We start from the raw sequence: 21,767 nt of genomic DNA, 5'->3' as shown, positions 1-21,767 counted from the left end.
AGAGAGAAATGGCAGCATCCTACACAGCTGGGGATCCCTGCTACTCACCCACTCACACTCCCTTTCTCTTGTAGGAGAAATCATGGGCAAGGGAAGATCTCTCTTGGCCCTAAGTGCTGCTGCCTTGGAGGGGAGGTGATGTGGATAAAGTCAAGCTATTCTTCTTACCTACTCCAATGCATCCAAACTTGTATTTTTTTGCTCCATTTGCTGGAACTTCTCTGGAAACCTGAACTTCCACAAAGGCTCTCTTGTCCACGGCTGAGTGTCTAAGACAGTGTTTTCCAGGGGCTCCTGGACCACAGGTGAGAGAGGCTGAAACCTTTCATGGGCTACTGCAAGGTCCAAACTGAGACTGAGTTCTGTCTGCCTGTTAGCTGATTTGTGAGTGGGTGAGACTCTTCCTGGGTCACTTGGCATATGGTGCTGGATCCTACAGCTTCCTCAAAGGCACTTTTGTCTCTGAATGGATGCTAAGTTTTTGGGTTTTTTGGTGGGAGGAGGGACAAAAACAAGGGACATCTTATGCTGCCATGATGCCAATATACTGATATCACCTCCAAGCACCTCATTTTTGTAATATTTAAAAAAATCTTATCTCTTGGAGCATAATAATACTTCCTTTCAGATATTCTTCTCTTCTCTGCATTATCTCTGCCTCCTTTGTATCTTTTCTTTTCTGGTTTGTTTTGGTCTTGTCTTCATTTTTGAGGTATTTCTTAAATATCTGGTGATCTTTGGCTGTGTATTTTGAGAGTGGGACATTGAAATGGTTTTTGGAAAGTCTTATGTGAGCATGGGGCTTGCTGACTTTTGTGATCAAGTGTGACCTAGACATTTCATTGTGGAGTGGTGGGTGTTTATAACAAATGACCTAAATAAATGTCAATATATTTAGGTCTTTCCCTTGAGTTGTAGTTTTTCCTGGGGGTAATTCTCCAATCTCCTGGCTGAGGAACATATGCTTGACTGCTTTGCCTCCTGGGAGTTGGGAAAAGAACTAAAGATTTCACGTTCAGCATGTGGGTTTGCACTGAATTCCCATGACCTCAGAGACACTTGGTACCTCCAAGGAATTCCTGAGCCTAAGGAGTTTGGCCTGCCTTTTGAAATGAGTTCACTGTAATTTTAGTAGGGTTGGGAAGAAGTGAAGATAACTGTGTGTTCAAGTCGTTATGATGTTTAATTGGAAGCCCAAGGTTGATATTCAAATTTATGGAAAATTTACTTAATATAATTTCTGTAAAATGTCTTTAGATACAAGGAGCATGTGCAATTTGAGTAGCAACTGACCAACTAGTGACTCTCTGGCACCAAAGAACTTTAAAGTAGTTAAGGGTTAGGGCTCAGAGAGTTTTTGGTTTTTTTTGTCTTTTTTGTGAGGAAGATCAGCCCTAAGCTAACATCCATGCTAATCCTCCTCTTTTTGCTGAGGAAGACCGGCTCTGAGCTAACATCTATTGCCAATCCTCCTCCTTTTTTCTTCCCCCCCAAAGCCCCAGTAGATAGTTGTACGTCATAGTTGCACATCCTTCTAGTTGCTGTATGTGGGACGCGGCCTCAGCGTGGCCAGAGAAGCGGTGCGTCGGTGCGCGCCCAGGATCCGAACCCGGGCCGCCAGCAGCGGAGAGCGAGCACTTAACTGCTAAGCCACGGGGCCGGCCCAGGGCTCAGAGAGATGAATGGCGTCTAAGACCTCTGGCCACAGATATGTGGCAATGAGTTTTCAAAATGTACTAAGGATATAATTTGGGATACGAAAATTTGGGGACATTGCCCCTCTCTTTGTGGTATGCAAGGTCCTGGGTTTATTTCAATCTGCATTGTCTCCAAATTATTTTGTCTGTGCCTTTCCAAACCTGACATCCTTAGAGTTGCTGTGGCAACACTTACTTGTCAAAACCCCTTCACATACATTTGGCCTTCAAGGTTTATTTTTTTAAATTATGAAAGATAAATGTGTAATATACACATTTACTGTTACCGCTACAACACTAAAAACTTCACAAATATCAAATTGGTTATGTATGGGTCTTACGTGACAGTCCCTAACAATGCAGAGGGTAAAGTTGAAAAAAATTCTCATTTTAGAGCTTAAAGCAGAGCAGCTGCTTAACTAGAGGTTTATCGTCATTCTTCATTGCGGGACCATCATCTCCCATCCCATGGGCCTTTAGCTGAACATAGAGCAAAGTTTCCTTTCTGGATTTCAAAAGAGTTGAGACTTCTTGGTCCCAAAGAGCAAAACTGACCTTATAATTTAAAAGTATGTCTCTACAGCAGACAGAATTCATCTCAGAGGACTGTTTCCTTTAGAACATGCCTCTTTTCTACACGTAGATCTGGATTTCCCTCTAGCAATGTGGTCTTGCCTTTGCTCTGGATAAGTCCGTACGTATTTGTTTAAGTCGCTGCCGATAGGAAAGTAGAAGCTGAGACCTGCCATGGCTGGAAACATGTACAGATATGATTTTCACTTCATGTGGCCTGAGGCTGATGCAGCTCAACACAAGCTAGACTGTTGAGGTCCCAAATCTTACATTAAAGAGTGAATATCCAGACCTGGGAATTAATCTGCAGGAACTCTTGTGTGTTTATGGGATCACTCTAAAGAGGGCCATAGAGCAAGACCTAACTTGGGGGTTTCCCCTTGAAAAGGAGAGGAAGGTCTAAGGTCATGGAATGAGCCCTGGGAAGTGAGGAACAAACTCCTGTGTTTCTCTAGGCCTTGGGATTAGGAACTTGTTTCATTGAAAACCAGGATATGTTTAAGGACATTCGCTAGGGTATATGTGTGATTCATAAACAGGTCCCTAAAATATGGGCTGGATGAGAGAGGTATAGATTTCTTGAAGTTAGCCTTCGGTCTTGGCTTATAGGTTTTGGGGACACCATATCTAAAAGTGGTTTCAATTTTACTGCCTTATCTCCTTTTTTTCGATCCCTCTATTATCCCCAAAACGGCAATATAATCTTGTTGACTTGATCTCTGTCATAACTGGGACTTATAGAAGCATCTGTACTCAGGCTTCAGATGAAGCAGTCTAACGAAGAGGAGTGGCCTGACGAAAACCTCCAAGGAGGTGGCAAGAGGTCATATATGCTGGAGCAAGCAATGGTCCACAGAAAAAGGCCTGGAGCCGAGTGACTGGCTCAGTTGGCAGGCGACAATCAAGATGGATTTGAAGAGCAAACGAGCATTTCCCAGAGAGTCCAGAATACTTGGGGATGGAAACTTGATGAGGACTAAACTTATCCAGTCAAATGGGGTAAGGATCTCAGATATCATAATTTGAGGGTTGGTGATTTATGAGAGATAAGGTCCATGACGGTTATGTTGATAAATTGCTTCATGGTTCTTATCCCCTCTTTAGCTTTTTTATATAAAATTTGCTGTCCTTCTAAACCCTTACTGAGCACAGATGTGAATTACAAGTCTTAATGACTTCCTCTTTCCCTTATCTCTTTAACGAGATCCCCACAAATGTCTTTTTTTTTTCCCCTTTTGTGTCCAGTCCACTCGCACTTGTATACCAAACCGAAATGCTCCGCACGTGGTTCTAAGTTCTCTAGCACCGTTGCAGAAGCTGCTGCTGCGCCTGCTTTCTCATCTCCACTCCCATCTCCCATTTTATTATGTAAAACATTATCTCTACTCTTCTCTAATTCTTATCGAAAAGTTTAAAGATTCTTCAGAAGTCCCCACAAGCTCTGCTAACCCCGTGACTTTCGTGCGCTCGTGTGGTGTGCTCACGTGTATCCGCCTCATCTCTGGGCAGTTGCCGTTACCATTCTCTGCTTGTCAACGGGTTTACGTTTGCTCAGGGATTTTACTGCTAGCACTTCATCTCCAGGATTGGGGAAGCAAAAAGAGGCTCGTCTTTCACAAAACGTCTGAAGAACTCCGGTCTAATCACTCCTTTCCCTTTTTGTGGGCATCAATCTTCTTCATAATAGTTCTTCACCTATAATTCTCCTGGCTTTCCTTTTTGCTTTTGTTTTTGTTCTGTTTTGTTCATTGTCAAATCTCCAGCTCCTAAAGCAATGCCTACCATGTAGCTGGTGCTCAACAAATGTTCATGGACTGAATGAAGGAATGAACCTAAAATGAACCAGAACTTAGTCCCAATTCTAAATTCTCAATAAAGGAGGTGGTCTAACTCTAGATAAAGTTTCGGAATTGATCGGCATTCTCTGGCACCCCCCTTCTTTCTAAATTTTATTCTTGGCTTCCAACCCTCAAGAGTTCTGTGCTGTCTCTGTGTCAGAATGTAGTTCTTCAAAGCCTACCTCTATAATCGAGGAGAGGGAATGGTTACTGAGCAGTTGTTCTCTGCCAGGCACGGTGTGGTTGTTTTATAGGGATTATGTAATTCAATTCCTACAATAAACTCGTGAGGTGGTTGATATCATTCCCATTTTACAAATGAGGAAACTGAGGTACAGAAATGTTAAAACCTTAGCCGAGGTTCTGCATCTGGGAATCTTGTTAAGATCCAGGATTTGAATGTAGCTAAAGCCAGAGTCCATGTCCTTCACAGCTAAGCTACCATTTCTCCCTGCCTCAGGTTCCAGAACACTCTTGCTTTCTTCTCTCTCCTCCAGAAAGCCACCTATTCCCTTGGTGTTAGCATTTAGGGAAAGTATCTGATTTATGCAATGAGGAAACACTCATGAATAATTTATGGTTTTGTTTTTAATATTTAGGATGTGATGTTGGTATCTTAAACATCGTGATGCTTTTTGTTCTGTGACTGTGGTCTAATGATAGTTTACTGTTTTATGGTACTATTCATTTACAAGCATTACCATATTTATAAATATTTCTTATTAAAAAAGTGACTTTTATATAGACTGTTTGTCATCTCTTCTGCACTTGCCACACCCTGTCACCCCTGCATTTATTGAGTACCTATTAAGAGTCTGGCACCATGGGACACTGGGATTACAAAGATTCTCAAACACATATGTTCATACCCCTCCCCAGTTTAAATCTCCTCAGTGTCTTTTCATTTTCTTAGGATAAAGTGCAAATACCTAAGCATGACTTTAAAACCCTTCATGATCTGGCTCCTTCCTTCCTCCCCTCATTTTCATCTTCTCCTCCTTCCCTAGTCCCTCATCTCGTTTCATCTCTTCCTTATTCTCTACTCCCTGCCCCCTAATAGGTGACCTCCCCTAAACTTCTTTCAGTGACTCTATCCTTTCTAGGTTTAGTGTATATCTTTCTTCTGCCTGGAACATTATCCTCCACATTGTCTAAACTTGACTTGTAGTTTTCAACTTAGATATCACTCTCTGCAGGAAGCTTTTCTAACCCCTGGAGTCTGGGGGAGGGGGACCTTCTCACCACTTCTGCGTACCCTGCGCTTCCCTGATTATAGACGGGCAGAGGAAGCTCTCCCTTCTCCCACCATTTTATGCCTCAGCCAGCACAGCACCGTTCCAGGTAGAGACATGGCAGTGTAGTGTGAGAGGCAAGGAAGGGGATTGGTGTTTGGGAAACTGCACGTACTTTTTATTTGTTTTTATTTTTTTAAATCAGAGGAAAGCATCACATTTTCTTTCAAATAACTATTAGTATTAGCTTCATCTGTCTTCCTATAGTTTCTTTGTCTTTCCTTTTCTGGAAGGATTGCAATTCAGCACTTATTCTTCTCTCTTCTTTGAGCTCAGAGGATACTAAAATCCTCTAGAAAGCAGAGAGAATTAGTTACAGGAAACCTCTTATTTTTGGCAAAACTCACCGCTTTATCACACATTTTGGAAACTTTTGCCAACTTCAAAATCCCTTTATTGAGTTATGTGTTCCCTAAAAGAAACAGGGAGCTGCCCTGGAATTTCTCGGATTAATCACAGCGTGAGCGAAGCCACCACTGAGGTTCCTGTATGTGTCCGTATGGAGGTTCCAGCTGTTCTAGAAGCCACCAGCTGATCCCTGTCTTGGCCCTGGTTTTTAGGGGCGGGGTGGGGATGTCTAAATTCCAGACAAGGGATGAGGTCCTTGGGAGAGTGATTATCTCCTCCCAGCATTGCTTCTCTGGTGAAAGAGGAGAAAGGGAACCATTTGTTTTCTTTGCCTTCTCTGCAACTGACCTAGAAATGTTTGATTTGGCTTTATGAGAAATGCAACAATAAAGAGTCATTTCCTTGAGCCACTCATCTTACATGCTTAATTCCTGGGCACCATAAGAATGCTATCTATGCATGTCATAGAAGGTATGAGATCTACTTTGTTGGGAGTTTTATTTAATTGCAGAACTACATTTCATGTATGCTCAGCCTTTCCAGTTTGACGCTTATGTTCAACCTAAAAAAATAAAAATCACGAAAGTATTGTTTTTCAGTCTGTCACTTCTCGTGACTCAGCTGTTAGAATTCTGGGCAAGAGCGAGAAATCCCAATGGTGTAGTAGGGGAATGTTATGGTAACGAGAAGAGGAAATATTGTGTTGTGACTGTCAAATGTCATCTGCTTAATATTTGATCTGTTTCATGCTTATAGCAGGACAAAGGTGGAGCTGGAGAGAAAAGACGTGCCAATCAAAAGAATAATTTCTCTTCCTAGCTTGCTTCCAGAGCAATCCCTAGAACTCCAACTTTGATTTCTGCCTGACGTCTCCTTACGTTTTCCATCAAATCTAGGAGCGGGTGGTGCATCTATTCTCCTTGCGGTAGTTGTCAACTGTTCTTCATTCCCAATGTGGGAATGGACTTGCTGCTCCCCTTCTCCAGATGTGCCTCATCACAGCTCCCTCTCCTGCTTCCTGCCTGCTGCAATTACCAGTTACTGCAGCCACCATAATTATACTGAGCTTAAAGGCCATGGCTGCCCTCCATGTGGAATCTGCCCAATAATGAAGCCAACAGAACAAAAGTAGAGCTTAGAGTTGAAAATAGAGATAGTCATAATTATATTGTTTGGACCTCCATATCCAGCCATTTTTGAAGCCAGCCCTACCTTTTAGATTATTATGTTTACACCAGCTTTAATGACATTTTTGACAAATTTCCCATTTTGACAATTTAGCCATTTTGAATGGTGTTAGCCTTCAAATCCTGGCTAATAAAGGTCCCAACACATTGTTCCAGCACTTGTGGTCATAAAAACCCCTGGCTCCTTCTCTAGAAGCTGATATATGCTTATCTCTTAATAGTCCCACTGGGCCCATGGTGGTGGTGGCAACAAAAAAATCTCTGTTTTCAGCCCTAAGCTCTAGTTTTTTCTACTAGCTTCATTATTGGGCAGTTTCCATGTGGCATCAATGAAGGCCACTAGAAACTCGAGACTCACATCCTCCCAGCTTCAGTTTTCCAGCAGAAAGAAAGCATTTTTTCTTATAGAACTAGTAGAAAGGTCCTGGGGAGGATCCTGGCTGTCTTGGCTCTAATCAAAGACTAATCTCTGAAGCAATCATGATACTTAGGAGAAAAGGAACTTCTGATGGGCCAGGCCAGATCTCATGCCCATCTTTGGGGGTGAAGATGGGCTCAGCACCATCAGAACAGGAAAGATGAGCTCTAAGGCTGATGAAGAAGAAAGAGATTATGGGAATATCTGTCCATTTGTTTACCATGTGGCTGCTCCTAGCCTTAATCTTGGGTGTTGGACAGCCCCTGGGAAGTTCATGAAGACTCCCTTGTTTTGGGAGGTGTGGGCGGTGTCTTCCCATCTCTGGGGGCCTTGCTGCCTACCTGACAAGTTTTTCTGCCCTGGTGTGAATACCATGGCTGTGCCTGCCAATTGTTTTCTATCTTATCCTGGTTTCCTTAGAAATCAGAGCCTGAGGCAGAGGCTTATGTGCTACTTTATTAGGGAGTGCAATGCCAGGGAACAGGAGGGAAGGAAAATGGAAAAGAGTCACAGAAGGAGGGAAAGCCAATACAAAGGTGCATTATTAAGCCTGCCACCACGTGGTATCAAGAGCAACTGGGAGCTTGATCTTGCAGGATCATCTTCTCCTATTATGTAAATGACCGATTTGCAAGGTCTGTCCAACGGAGGAAGGGAGAAGAATTGATCCACTGGCTCCTGTCTGTCCTTGGTCAAAAGTTAACCCCATGGGTGTTAATTCCTCTGAACTTCTTGGCTATGCATATGTGGGCTCTGCAGCATGTCCCATCTCAGTATCAATAGGAAACCCTGAGCAGGAGGCAAGAAGTACTTGGGGCAGTTATGAGGAGAAGCATTGTATTTGGCTCCTGTACTACAAAGTGGTACCCTCTCTGGGAGGGAGGCACAGGTCCAATCAGTCATAGACACTCCTTCAAGGTAATGGCCAGCTGCAAACTCTGAAAAGACTTGAACAAGAGAGTTAATGCAGCAAACCACAGTTGCCACTATGACAGCCAGTCCCAAGGCCCTAATTGATATTTATCATCTCCCTCCTCCACCATCTCATCTAGATTTCCCCCACCTGTGGCCAACACTTCAGTGGGTCTGGGATGCTTACCTAGTAAGATGACCCAAACCTTCATCCCTAAGGGTTCTATGCCTTGTTTATATCCGGCTGTGATGGCTTCAATTGTCTGTTTACTGTTATTACTAAGCAGAGAAGCACCAAGGAATGTTCCTGGAAATCCCTGGCTTCTAGACTTACTTCTCCATTCATCCATTGTGTAACAGCTACCCTAGCTCCTCAAGGCAGTCAGGATGGATCAGTCTTACCAATAGAATAAGTCTTCTTTGTCTAGTAGCATGAGGAAACCAGTGGCCTTTGGTATTATGGCAAAGGGTTCAGTGGAACACTTATGCGCTCCCTGATGGAAAAATTTGTTCCTTATACTGCTCACTCCTTCCCCACTTCCATCCAAAATTAGAAAATAGGGTGAGAAACACAGATTCCACAGTGGGTCACCAGGAGCAATGATGAGAGGAGCCAATCCTATTTCTACTCCTTGGTTCTTGAACCTCTGTATTCAATGTAATGGGGACACAGCACCACTGGTTAAATATATATACCACATTCTAGAGAAGAGAGCCTTAACCATATAAGGATTATCTTCAATTTGATACCTTAGCTGAGCCTTTAACAGGCTATTCACTGTCTTGTTATGTTGACTAGTTTTGGGTGATAGGCAGTTGATCACATGGTTGTGTACCCATTGTTGAGTGTTCTTGATAAGCAATTCATTCCTTGGTCTAAGGAAATGTTATATGGGATGTCATGTCAGTAGAATAGACATTCTATAAGTTCTTAGATGGTGATACTGGCAGAGGCACTGTGGCAGGGAAGGCAAACTCGTATCCAGAGTAGATATGGATTTTGGTTGGGATAAATTGCTATGTCCTCCAGAGTGGAATGGATCTGATATGATTAACTTGCCATCAAATGGTTGGCTGGTCCCCTCCAGAATGGTGCCATGAGGGCTCAGCAGCATTAGTTTTTACTCCTGGCAGGTTGTACATTCAGCATTAGTAGAACTAGATCAGCCTTTCTGAGAGGGAGTCCATACTGTGGAGTCTTTGCACAGCCTCCATTCACACCATCAGGATCACTCTGTTTATGAGCTTATTGTGCTAGCATGAGGTGGCCAAGGAGACAGCCTGGCGGATATCCATAGGATGAGTCATTCTCATCCATTTGGTTTTTGGAGAGTCTCCTCTGTGGTGAATGCTCTCTGGAGAACAATGTGAGACATAAAACTTGCACACTTTTTGCTCATGCTTATATGTCCATCCTTTTGTGTCTTTCACAGTCTTTTCTCCCCAGTCTTCTAATCTGTTCCTTCCAGGCCCCTGACCAACCAACCAATCCATTCACCATTGCCCGGGATTCCTTGTACATCTATACTTCTGGCTATCTCTTTCTCTATACAAAGTGAATGATAAAATGTACTGTTCACAGCTGTGCCCACTAGGACTTTCTTAACCACTTAACTTTTATGGCCTTCCCTGAGAGGGGCTGAAGTCCCAGGAAACAAGAGTGTAGGAAAGGGGGAATGAAGCAAGAAAGGCAGGCAGGAAATCTAACATGATGGTGCATTACCAAACTGGTATCAAGTGTGATTGGCCCTATAAATGACCATTTCTTAGGACAGTCTGTTTAGGGAGGAGGGGAGAAGACTTTGTACACTGGTCTGAGTTTCACCTCAAGTCTTAACTCTTATGTACTTTTGAGTTGCATGTGTTTGGGTTCTAATTGGGTCCTATAGGATGTAGGCAGGTATGCTATTTATTGAGCACATATAATGTATCGCCAGGCGAAGTTGAGGACACAAAGTCAAATTAGACCTGGTTGGTTTTTTCTCTCCAGGAGTTTGAAGTCAGTTTTATCTTCATTTGACAGATGGGAAAATGAAACAAAAAGAGATGGTGATTTTCTCCAAGGCATTCAACCAGAACGTGGCAAAGCTGGACCCATTAACAACATTTTATGACTTCTATTCCAAATAAACTGTACTGCCTATACCAGTTATTGGAGTATTAAAACATCAAATGACTGGCAAGCACAGGGTCGTGATTCGTTGCAGAGCTTCAAGATTAAACAATGCTTCACAGTACGTTAGCTTTGTAAGTTCTTCTGTGATAACACCATATTGCTGAAGGTAGATCTGGAGGATTACTTTTTTTATGCTGCATTTGTAGCAGGTGAATGGACTGAAACGTTTATTTTCAAAGGGCATTTATCCCGCTGATTGCAAAACCAAAAATACTAATTGTAAATATCTTTAGAAAATAATGCCAGAAATACAAATAAAGCAAATAACCCTATAAGTAATCTTTCTGACCTTAATATGTTGTGACTATCTTCCCATATCATTCGTTATATTACTACATCTTTATGTGAATGATTTTATAGTATTCTATTACATGGTTATAGCATAATGTATTTAACCAGTTATTTATTGTTGGATATTAATTTTTCCAGTATTAAAACAATGCTTCATTAAATAGCCATTGAGGTAAACTTTGTGAAATCCATGATTTATTTTATTGAGGTCACATTGGTTTATAACATGGTATAAATCATTATATTTCATGATTTTTTAAAATAACTTCATCATGAAATTCCTGATTTAAGATGTACTTTGACGCATATGCATATCAGCATATGAAAGCACCCATTTCCTCACCCCCTTGCCAACACTGGGTATTATAATTTTTAAATATTTGCCCATGTGAAAGGAGAAAAATATAAACCCTCATTTAAATGACTGCAGGGAAAGCTTTCTTTTCCTAAGAGACCAGGAATTCTAATCCAAACAAAGATAGAGTTAACTTGTGTATATTTATCACAGTAAAGTTGTTCAAAAACAGCCACAATTGTTTCCCTCCCCATATCCAATTTTACAATGTGATTTTGCTGTTTCCCCCATCAAGAGGTGGAGTCTATTTCCCTACCCCTTGAATCTGGGCTGGACTTGTGTTGATTTGCTAATTGGCCCCCATACACAGAGGGAAGAAAGAGACCGAAGAGAGAGGCAGACCACTCCAGATTGGTAGGTAGAGGTTTAATAAGCAAGCAAACTTATGTATGATGCTTGGTTTTGGGCAGCCGCAAGAACTGGAGATCTCTGCGCCGGCTGCCAGAATCTTAAAAATTTATGTAGAGGCCCTAAACAGGGTTCAGTCACGCACTTAGTCCAGATAGTTTCAACAACACCTTACTCTCCCAATGCTACATCCTTGAAATGGCTGATGGTATGGGAATAGTAGGCGGGACGTATATTCCAAGGACACTGGAGTGGGATGAGGAGCTTCTGATTGCCCGGGTCAACCAGCGGTCATGTCCTCTCAGTGACCTCTTCCAACAACTTGAGACTTGCTTTGACCAATAAAATGTAGCAAAAATGGTTTGCTGTTTCTGAGCCTAGGCCCCAAGAGGCTTTGCACATTTCTATCTGCTCTCTTGGAAGCATGATGTGAAATAAGCCCAGGCTGCCTACCAGATGAGGAGACGTACCTGGCCCAGGTACTCCAGCCCCCCAGCAGCTATCTGGTCAAGCCCCAGAAGCAGAGCTGGGTAACTGATCTGGAGTTGAGCACAAATGTGTGAGTCCAGTGGAGATCAGAAGAACCACTCAGTTAAGCACAGTCTAAATTGCTGACCCTTAAATCCTGAGAAAAGTAATGATTATTGTTTTACATTATCACATTTTAGGATAGTTTGTTACTCAACAAAAGTTAACTAAAATACTCATGATACTGTTTTCGTGGAGAAGATATATTCATATTTGATGAAAAATTATCTTACTTGAAAAATAGAATGTTTTTTCAATGACAAAGATCAAATCATTAAAAGCACAGTATTTTAATTTATCAAGTGATAAAAATGAAAATATGAAGTCATGACCCCGGCTGGTTATTAAGCATTTATGAATCTATTTCCCTTGTAAATATCCTCTGGAACTATTTTAAGTAGGCAATTCTGAGAGACTGTGAAGTTTAATAGAAAGAATCCCTTGGCTGAGAATATGACTTTATAGAGTTTAGTTTTAATTCTGTAACTAGAAAGCCACGTGAGTTGAGACAAGGCGCTTTGTCTCTGTGGGCCTCGTGTTTTATAACTGCAAAATAAAGGACTTGTAATAACAATAACACTAGCTAAGATTTATTGACTGCTTATTATGTGACAGGCACTGTTCTATGGACTTGCACATATTATCTAACTTCTTACAGTTGTACTTCAAACTTCTCAACTGTAAAAGATATATAATAATAGTATCTTGTTTGCTGTGAGGATTAAATGAAATGGCCCTAAATTATTTCTTGCGTTTAATGGTTCTAACATTCTAATACTAATCAATATTTTCTCTATAAGGCAATACAATTAAGCACAATACTTTTTATTTGTTCTTATTTACCAAATTGTTAGATAATTATGAAGTGGGTATTTTTTTTTAAAGAGGTCTTTACTTCATTCACTGGGGATCTTTTGGGACTGAATTTCTCAAGCCAATGTCAATAAATATTATACATTTAAGGGGAGACATAAGGATGAATAGTACACCAGCAGTGTGAGGATACAGTATGTTTTCTGTGTGTGGATAACTTTAAGGTTTAGGCCAGCTCTAGGCTAAGCTTTCAGAACAGCCAAAAATTTTAAGGAAAACCTGAGAAAGTCATAGAAATGGCAAAAAATTAACTATTTTGAGTGACTTTCATATCAACAGATGCCAACATGGGGGCAATTTTGCATCCATCAAAGGCAGACTGTTAATTGGTGGGCTTCTTGCAGAACACAAAAGAAGCACTAACCATAAGGGAAAAGTCTGATTTCTATTAAAGTTAGGAACTTCTCTTTATCAACAGACACTATTTAGAGAGTGATAAGGCAAGTCACAGAGTGGGAGAAGGTATTTGCACTACTTACAAACACAAATATTCAGAACACATAGAAAACTCCTACATGTCCATAAGAAAAAGATGTGTGAATAGAAAAATGTGCAAAAGACTTGAATAGGCACTTCCAAAAAGAAATATCCAAAATGCCAGTAAACATATGAAAAAGTACTTGCAATCATCAGTCATCAGGGAAATTACATTAAATCACAATAACCTGAATGGCTAAATGAAAAAAACAGACAATACCAGATGTTTGCAAAGATGTAGGATAATTGAAATACTCACACGCTGATGGGAGAGTCAAGTGGTACAACGCCTTTGGAAAACTGCCACATCTACTAAAGGTGAAGGCGTATACATCCTCTCGAGCTGTTGTTTTACTCCTAGTTATATACTTAACAGGAAATGTGTACATTATGTTCACCAAATGACGTGCACAAAGATGTTTATTGTAATACTATTTGTAATAGGGCAAAACTGGAAATAATCAAATGTCCATCAAAAGTGGATAAATAATGATATATTCATACAATGGAATACTAGATAGTAACAAGAAGAATAAACTGCTGCTGCATGCAGCAACGTGGATGAATCTCGTCAATGTCATGTTGGGTAAAAGAAGGCAGGCACAAAAGAGGACATACTGCATGATTCCATATATAGTGCTCAAAAGCAGGCAAAACTAATCTATGATGTTCAAAGTCAAGGGAAGGATTATTTTGGGGAGCTGGGTAATGACTGGGAAGAGCAAGTGTTTATCTTAGGGATTCTAATGACTGGGAGAGGGCATGGAGGGGCTTCTGAGATGCTGGAAATGTTCTATTTCTTGATCTAAATGGGCATTATACAGGTGTTCACTCTGAACATTTATTGAGCTGTTTATGACTTGTGTACTTTTCTGTATGTTTATTATGTTTCAGTAGATAGTTTATTTTTTGAGAAATGCATCCAGCCTGGGAGCTGATAGAGAGCTTTCCACAGAGCAGCCCTGAGTTGTAGATAACAAGGGCAGCTAGATGCAGCAAAAGCAGAGCTGCTGTTTCAGGAGGGCCAGCATGTCAGTGCTCAGTACTACATCTTGAAGGGTCACAGGAACAAGTGACCCAGAAGAGGCTAGGTCCAGGCACTCTGGCTCTGGTTGATGATGCAGCATATAGGCAAAGATCACAACCAGTGGGTCCGGGGGCTGTGGGACTGACAGTGGGTAAATCCTGTGAGTTCGGAGAGCAACAATGAGGTCAGAATTAGCAAAAAAACAAAGGAGCAGGCGAGTTGGGATTGACATCCAAATAGCCAGAGAAAATCAAAGGGTCTCGATAGGAATACAGATTTACACACAGGCAGGAGTTCATGTCTCACCAAACAGGTGGTGATCGGGGCTCAGACCAGGAGATCAGGGACAGTGTGTCCTTACATATAGATAGACAGCATGCAACTCTCAGGCTGTGGCTTGCCTGTTGATCCAAGGGTGACAACTGGTAGGTGAGAAGTTTTCTTCTTGGTGAGGACAGGCTATTGTGCTCCTCAATGTGAGGCAAGATTCACTAGGGACCTGGTGGTTGAAGCACAGAAAGAGAGTGAGATCTCTGGGGAGAACTCAGTTCTAATGGTTGTGGTGATTCAGGAGGGAAGGATAGTTATTTCTCATAAATCTGTTAGTGGCAAGGGAAAACTTACTGCTGTGTGGGTGCTGTGCAAGATAATTAGAACCAAAACCATATAATTGGAAGATGTCCTACCTTAGCTGCTACAGCTTCTAGTATAAGAACAAACAACAGTTGGTCTTCAAATGCAAATCGTGATATGGCGTGAATCCATCTCACTAAGCATGAACCAAGCATGTGTTAGGAAATGGCAAGTAAAATACTAATGTTTAAATAATACCTCATTTTATGCAGCACTATTATCTTTTCAGAGAACTTTCACAAATATCCCCTCTGAAACTCAAAACATCTTTGAAGGAGGCAGGCCTGTATTCCTACCCACTTAAACAGAGGAGTTAGCTGTGCCCCAAAGAGGAAAACGCGAGCTCTCTCAGGGCCTACAGCTCAAGAGCTCAGACATCACTTTCCTGGTGCGATGCTTTCCTGGCTAAGTGGCGATGCATGCTGGCAGTGAGATGCTAACTGAAGGTGGCGTGGGACACTGAGGGAAAGAGTTGTTTTTTTAACCTAGGGGATATCACATGTAGCTGATGCAGGACTTAGAAATGGAAGGCTGACACCTGGATTCAACTACTTTTTTTGTTGTTAAAGCTTTGTTTTCTAGGAACAAGCAACACTTGGTTTTCCTGGATTCTAAAGACGGGCTTGTGCTTCCATTGTTAAGACTTCAGAGCCCTTTGCTGGAAACTCATCCTACAGGATAGCGCTTCTCAGACTTTCGTGTGCATAAGAATCACCTGGGGGAGGGGTGTGTGTTAAAATGTACATTATCATTCATTACTTCTGGCATGAGAACCAAGATCTGCATTTCTAACACATTGCGAGCTGATGCTGCATGTCCCTAGACTACATGTGCAGTAGTAAGGACAGAACATGTTCTTGTGTTCATCGTGGACAGAGAGCTTTAGTGTGGAGTCTTAGGGACAAGACTTCTAGAAATTGGCATCTTTATCTGTCAAGACATAGTCCATATAAAGCTACATTTATGCAAATCTGAGTTCTTGATTCACTGTAAAAAATGTTTGGAAAATTTGATTTTACTTTCTTTTTCCTTGTTTCCCAGGAAACAGAATTTATGAATCTGGGTGCTTAACTCTTTCATCCATTCATTCATGGAGTGCCTACTATGTAGCAACTACAATTCTGGACACTGGGCGTAGAGCAGAGCACAAAATGGAAAATGTCCCTGCCCTTGTGAAGTTTACAGTTTATTGGGGGTGGAGAGAAGGGGCAAGTCAGACACAAAGTGAAGAATGTGTAGGATGGTTATAAGTGATACAGAGGAAAACATTTTTTAAAAAAGCAGAGAAGGCAGTTATGGTAGAGGGTGTGGAGTTGCGGTTTTAAAAAAAGACCTCGTTGAGAAAAGGACATCGGAGCAGGGACAAGAAGGAGATGAGAAAGGGAGCTGTGGGGGTATCTGGGGGGAGAACGTTCCAGGCAGAGGGAATCACAAGTACAAAAGCCCCGAGATGGAGCAAGCCTGGCATGCTCACAGAGTAGCAAAAAGGCTGATGTCCTTAGAGAGGAGGGGCAGGGGACAATGGTGAGAGGAAGATAGGAGGAAAAGGGGGGCAGCTTAGACACAGTCTCAATAAGCCACTGTACAGACTTTGGCTTTTACTCTGAGTAATATGGGATGTCGTTGAATGGTTTTAGAAGCATGCTAGCACCTGGCTAAAATCTGTAGAGGATAAAGGTAGAAGCCATGAGACCATGTAGGGGATATTAGTCACCCAGGTGAGAGATGAGGGTGGCTTGGGCCATGGTGGCTGCTGGTCTAGAGATGAGAAGTGGTCAGATATATTTAGATAGATGTGTTTCCTCGGTTTGGTGGGAACTATAATTTATTAATCTGGGTGCTTGACTCCTGAAATTCCTGGCAGTTGGTTGACAGTTATGAAGCTTTTTTTTTAAAGCATACCACCTCACTTTGTCTCTGCTGCTGGATTATCACTTCTTTATCATTTAAAAAAACTATGAAATGTTGGAAGCAATGGTATTTGAGGTTAACCTTCACCAATACAGGCTTCGGAACAATTTAGCAGCTTGTATTCCATTTTTAAGTTTCATCTCACAGATGGGTGTCTTTGCACTAAAAAACAAATCAGGAGTGGCAGCAATTGTCAATGTTATGTTTCTTCTTATAATTCTAACTCGAGTACTAAAGACAGAAACTCTCCAGAGAATTCACTATTCCGGGGATGGCAAATATGTAGCAAATAGCGTCACGCGGCCACTTTCTCAGCAATGGCAGACATTGCTAAATTATCACGGCATTCTTTTTCACTGAGCCCTGATGGAGCGTTGGAATCTTTATCAAAACAACCGCAAATAGATTAGAGTTGGCATGAGTTAACACCTATTTGCCAATCCTGTGTGTAATCACTCTTCCTGACAGCTTAATAGGATTGGACAGGAAACCGTACTGCGTGGTGGTGCGGCTGGACGCAGGCTTCGTCTCTGTCTCGTCAAATCCTATCTCCATCACTTGCTAGCTCTGTGACCCTGAACTAGTGACTTAACGTTTCTAAGCCTCAGTCTCCTCCTCTATAAAATGGGGAAAATAATAATACTACCTATCTTATAGATAGCGAGGAGAATTAAATAAAATAATATATGTAAAGTACTTAATACAAGGCCTCACCTGATTCATTCAAACACTCAATAAATCTCAAACATTATTATTTGAATTAGAGTTTAACAGACTGATTTTTTGAGGACAAAAAGTTTATAGAAGTATCTTGGTCATTTTTTTTTTTTTTTTTTTTACTTTTTAGCTTGCAAGCATGCCTACATCTTCTCCAGGAAAAGAAACCTTCTTGGCAAACTATTCCCAAGCTCTCACAGGTATTATTGGAGCCCTTCATCCTTCTTCAACCTCCTCTGGGTTTGGGATTGGGTGGGGTTCAGTGTCCAGGGGCAGGGGAGCTGGTACGCACATGGTGTAGTGGGAAAGCCATAGCTGGAGGAAAGGACTTTGGTCTTGCAGTCCTGGATCTTCCATTTTAAGTTGGATCTGTATGTGGACATTCCCTTAGGGACAAGAAACATTAGTGAGGTGGTACCCAGTGACATGGGTTCTATTTCAAGTTCACCATAGGCAATGCAGGTTTTTGTCTGTTAGATCGTTTTGAGAGCTAATCACTCTGTTACACAGTTTGTATGAGAAAATATACCCTAGGTTCCAAAGGGCTTTAGGTACTTTATAGTGTTTTAGTCATAAAATCCATTTCGTTAATTTAGAGTCTGCCTTTACAAAACCAATTATAATTATGCTGCACTCATTCCACAGAAATGCCAGGCCATTGTCAAGGAAGGTATGGTTAATAAGGGCTAACTGGTATTAGCTTCCTTGAGTTTCATCTTTAGTCTTCATACCACAGGAATCAACTTCCTTCTGCCAAGTTGAAGGAGGCATGTCTGGCTGCCAAGTGCTGGGGCTCAGAGGATGTTGATGAAAATCCTTACAGCAGTATTATCATCAGAATTGCCATTCCATTTATTGAATACAAATCTTCTCAAAGACATATTGTATATATATTAGCTTGATTCTTAGAATAACCTGATTAGATAAACTTAATGGTCTTTATTCTGACTTTTTGGCTGTAGAAAGGTATTTTCTGCCGTGGGGCAGTAATATTTCACTGGGCCTCACTGTGGCCTAAATCTTGGATGAATGACAAACACATACACTGGAGCTTTACTTGCCCTTCTTCTGCCAATGACAGACAGCAATAATTGATTAAGGGATTTTTTTTTTTTTTTCATACTGAGACTGAATGGACTTAAAAATCCTCCCAGGGAGACATAACTAGGTGTTGGAAGAGGGCATACAAAATAAAACCTTCGTCATCTTTGGCCTAAATCAAACTCTTCTTTTTGAATTCAATCCACCAAGATTTTATTCTGGCTTCTATTCTTGAACAGAAGTCTGCTGTTAGTCTAATTTTTGCTGCTTTTTAAGGTATTCTAACTTTTTTTTCTTGATTTTTCTTCTTTTTGCATTTGTTTTATTTTTTGCAATTTCATTATATATTATCTAGGTGTTGGTTCAGTGTTAATTTTTCTTGTTGGGACTCATTATGACTCCTGAATCTTAGGATTTATGTCTTTTTTCCATTCTAGGCCGTGGTAAGCCATTATTTCCTTGAAATTGCCTCTCACCATCTATTCACTCCTTCTAGATGTAAATTAGAGCTACTCATTTCTCTCCCATACCTCTTAACTTTTTCTACTTTCCAACTCTTTATTTCTCTCTTTCATTTTGGACTTCCTCAAGATCTATCTTCCAGTTCATTAAGTCTCTCTTAAACTGTTTAATTTGATGTTAATCTGTTTACTGTTTTTTAATTTCACTGCCTATATATTTTTTATTTTGAGACATTATAATAGTGGTTTGTTTAATTTTCCCTTTGTTTTTTTCTTTTTTTTTTTTTTTTTAACATACTATCTCATTCTCTTCTTAGGCTTCTGACTTTCCTTTTTATTTCTTTAATAACATTTATATTTTCTTTAAGATTATATAATAATAACTGAAGTTCTACTGCTGAATATTATCATAGCCCTTCTCTCAAATTTTATTATCCATTTTTCTTATTGTGTCTTATTCTTTCCTTAAAGCTTCTAATTCTTCCATTAGTGTATCTAATACTTTTAAATACACTTTTTTTTTTTTTAATATCTTCTTTCAGATTGTCATACTAGCAGCCAAAATTTTTGGAATACTTATGCTGTCTCTAGCCCACAGTGGATTGTTTCCTTGTGTATTTTGTTATTTTAGATCACAGTGAGGATTTAAAGGTAGAAAGCTATAGCTCGGTTTGAGGCCAGGTCTCTCCAGAGCAGATTTTGCATGTATTCTTGACAAGCGTTGTAGGGATATCTTGAGTCTGAGGTTAATTTCTGTTAGTTTGTTGGTTTGGAAATTCTGAGGCAATACAAATTGAATTACAAACCCAAAGGAAGTGCAGGCCTGGGTTTTAACTCTTACAGAGAATTTTTGTTTTTATCCAGAGTCCAACACAGAGAGAGAAACTCCCCTCTCATCTCCCAGTGTTGGTGGGAATTTCTTTTCTGGTCAAACCTCTCATGAATATTGTAGCCTTTCAAGGGTCCCAACTCAACCCTACCTCTTCACTCCATGGTGGCCCAAGACCTCATCTCCTATTTTTGCCTGGACATTGGAATGCCATCCCCTGCTTACCAAAATTGCTACCCTCCACCTCTCACCACACTCTCCTAGGACTGCTATAGCATTAGCAGGACATATTTGTCTGGTTTTCAATGCTGCCTTCATATCTGACATTTGGGAATTCCCCTTCTTCCTTGTAAGCCCAGCTATGCATCTTAAAGAATGTTTCTTATGTTTCTTCTAGCATTCGTAGGTATTTGTAGTGGGGACGGGAGGGAGTTCAAGTTATCTTATTCTGCTATCATTCCAAAATCGGAAGGCCTTCCACATCTTGTATTTATTGAGCACTAGTTAATACTAGACTCTGAGTTTAGTACTGGGACTACAAAGACAAGACAGTCCCTGCTCACAAGATAATAGTCTAGTAGGGCAAGTAGCCATGTAGTTTTTGGGTAATACAGTGTAACTGGTACAAAAAGGATACATATATAATCCTTTTGAAACAAAATAGGGCTACCAAAGCTATGGGTGAGTTCAGGTCACAGAAGGCTTCCTGGAAGGACAGATACCTAATCTGATCCTGAAGTGTGAATAGGAGCAAACCAAGTGAAGGTCGGGGAAGAGGGAGGAAATTACATGGTAAATTTGAGACAACTGCAAGCAGGTCAGAACTATTGGAGGATAGAATTTAAGGAACCAACCACGTCTCATTGCTAGACTTAAAGATTATTGATTGAGCTCTCCTAATACCTTGCTAACAAGACAAGGGCAATGTCATACAGATATAACATTATAGTTACAGGAAAGGGATGGTTCCTCAGGATAGCCAAGTCCTCTGGAAAGCAGATGCTGGGAAAGAGAAGTAAAAGATTTATTAGAGGTGATGCCTATAAAAGACAAAAGGGAGAGAGAACAGGTGAAAGCAGGGATAGACTTCAGTCTGCAATGCCAGTCTCACACTTGTGAAAGCAGAGGGGGAAAGAAGGAAGATTGGGTGGGAAGAGCCTTAGACTGTGCTGCAATTCTGAGAAAATATTTGCCAAACTAAGGGGAACTCTAGTACATTGTCCATAGAAGAGTCTGTGTTGGGCAGAAATGGTGAGGGCCCTAGAAGAGTCTGTGTTGTGCAGTATCCTTGTTTGGTCATTGGTGGAGGCTGCTGGTTAGGAGCACAGCCTTTGCTTGAATGCTGCAGCAGATCCCAAAGATGTAACCACACTCCTTGTGACAGGTTCTCTCTTGAACCTTCATGGCTACCACAACTCCACTGGAAATTTCATAAACTGGCCTTCTGGTTTCTATATGAGTCTCATGTGAATTTAATTATTGTGTATCTATTGGTAAGATTCTGTTCATTTCTGAGTCTCCAGTACCTAGGCCTATAAGGTTGAGGATAAGAACCACATCATGACAAATTCATCTAGATGTAATGTCCAGTGGACCTCAGGCCTCTTGACGTCTTTTCAACCTGCCTGATTTTGGCAAAAACCTCTCTCTCATTGTGTATCATATGCCTCCCTTTTTCATCCTAAATTCAGTCTGTTGTGCTTCTTGCCCGGGTGTTTCAGACACCATTTTCACTCCAGGTGCACTTGTTGGCCTCTCTTCATCTACACTGGAGAAGGCTAAAAATCATACTACTAGAAAACTTTGATAATAATTATACCTGAAGAGATTTGAGC

The sequence above is a fragment of the Ceratotherium simum genome, chromosome 11, assembly GCF_057802395.1.
Source record: "Ceratotherium simum simum isolate JZ-2026a chromosome 11, ASM5780239v1, whole genome shotgun sequence".
In the NCBI taxonomy this organism is placed as follows: Eukaryota; Metazoa; Chordata; class Mammalia; order Perissodactyla; family Rhinocerotidae; genus Ceratotherium; species Ceratotherium simum.
Note: the sequence above shows the minus strand (reverse complement) of the source record.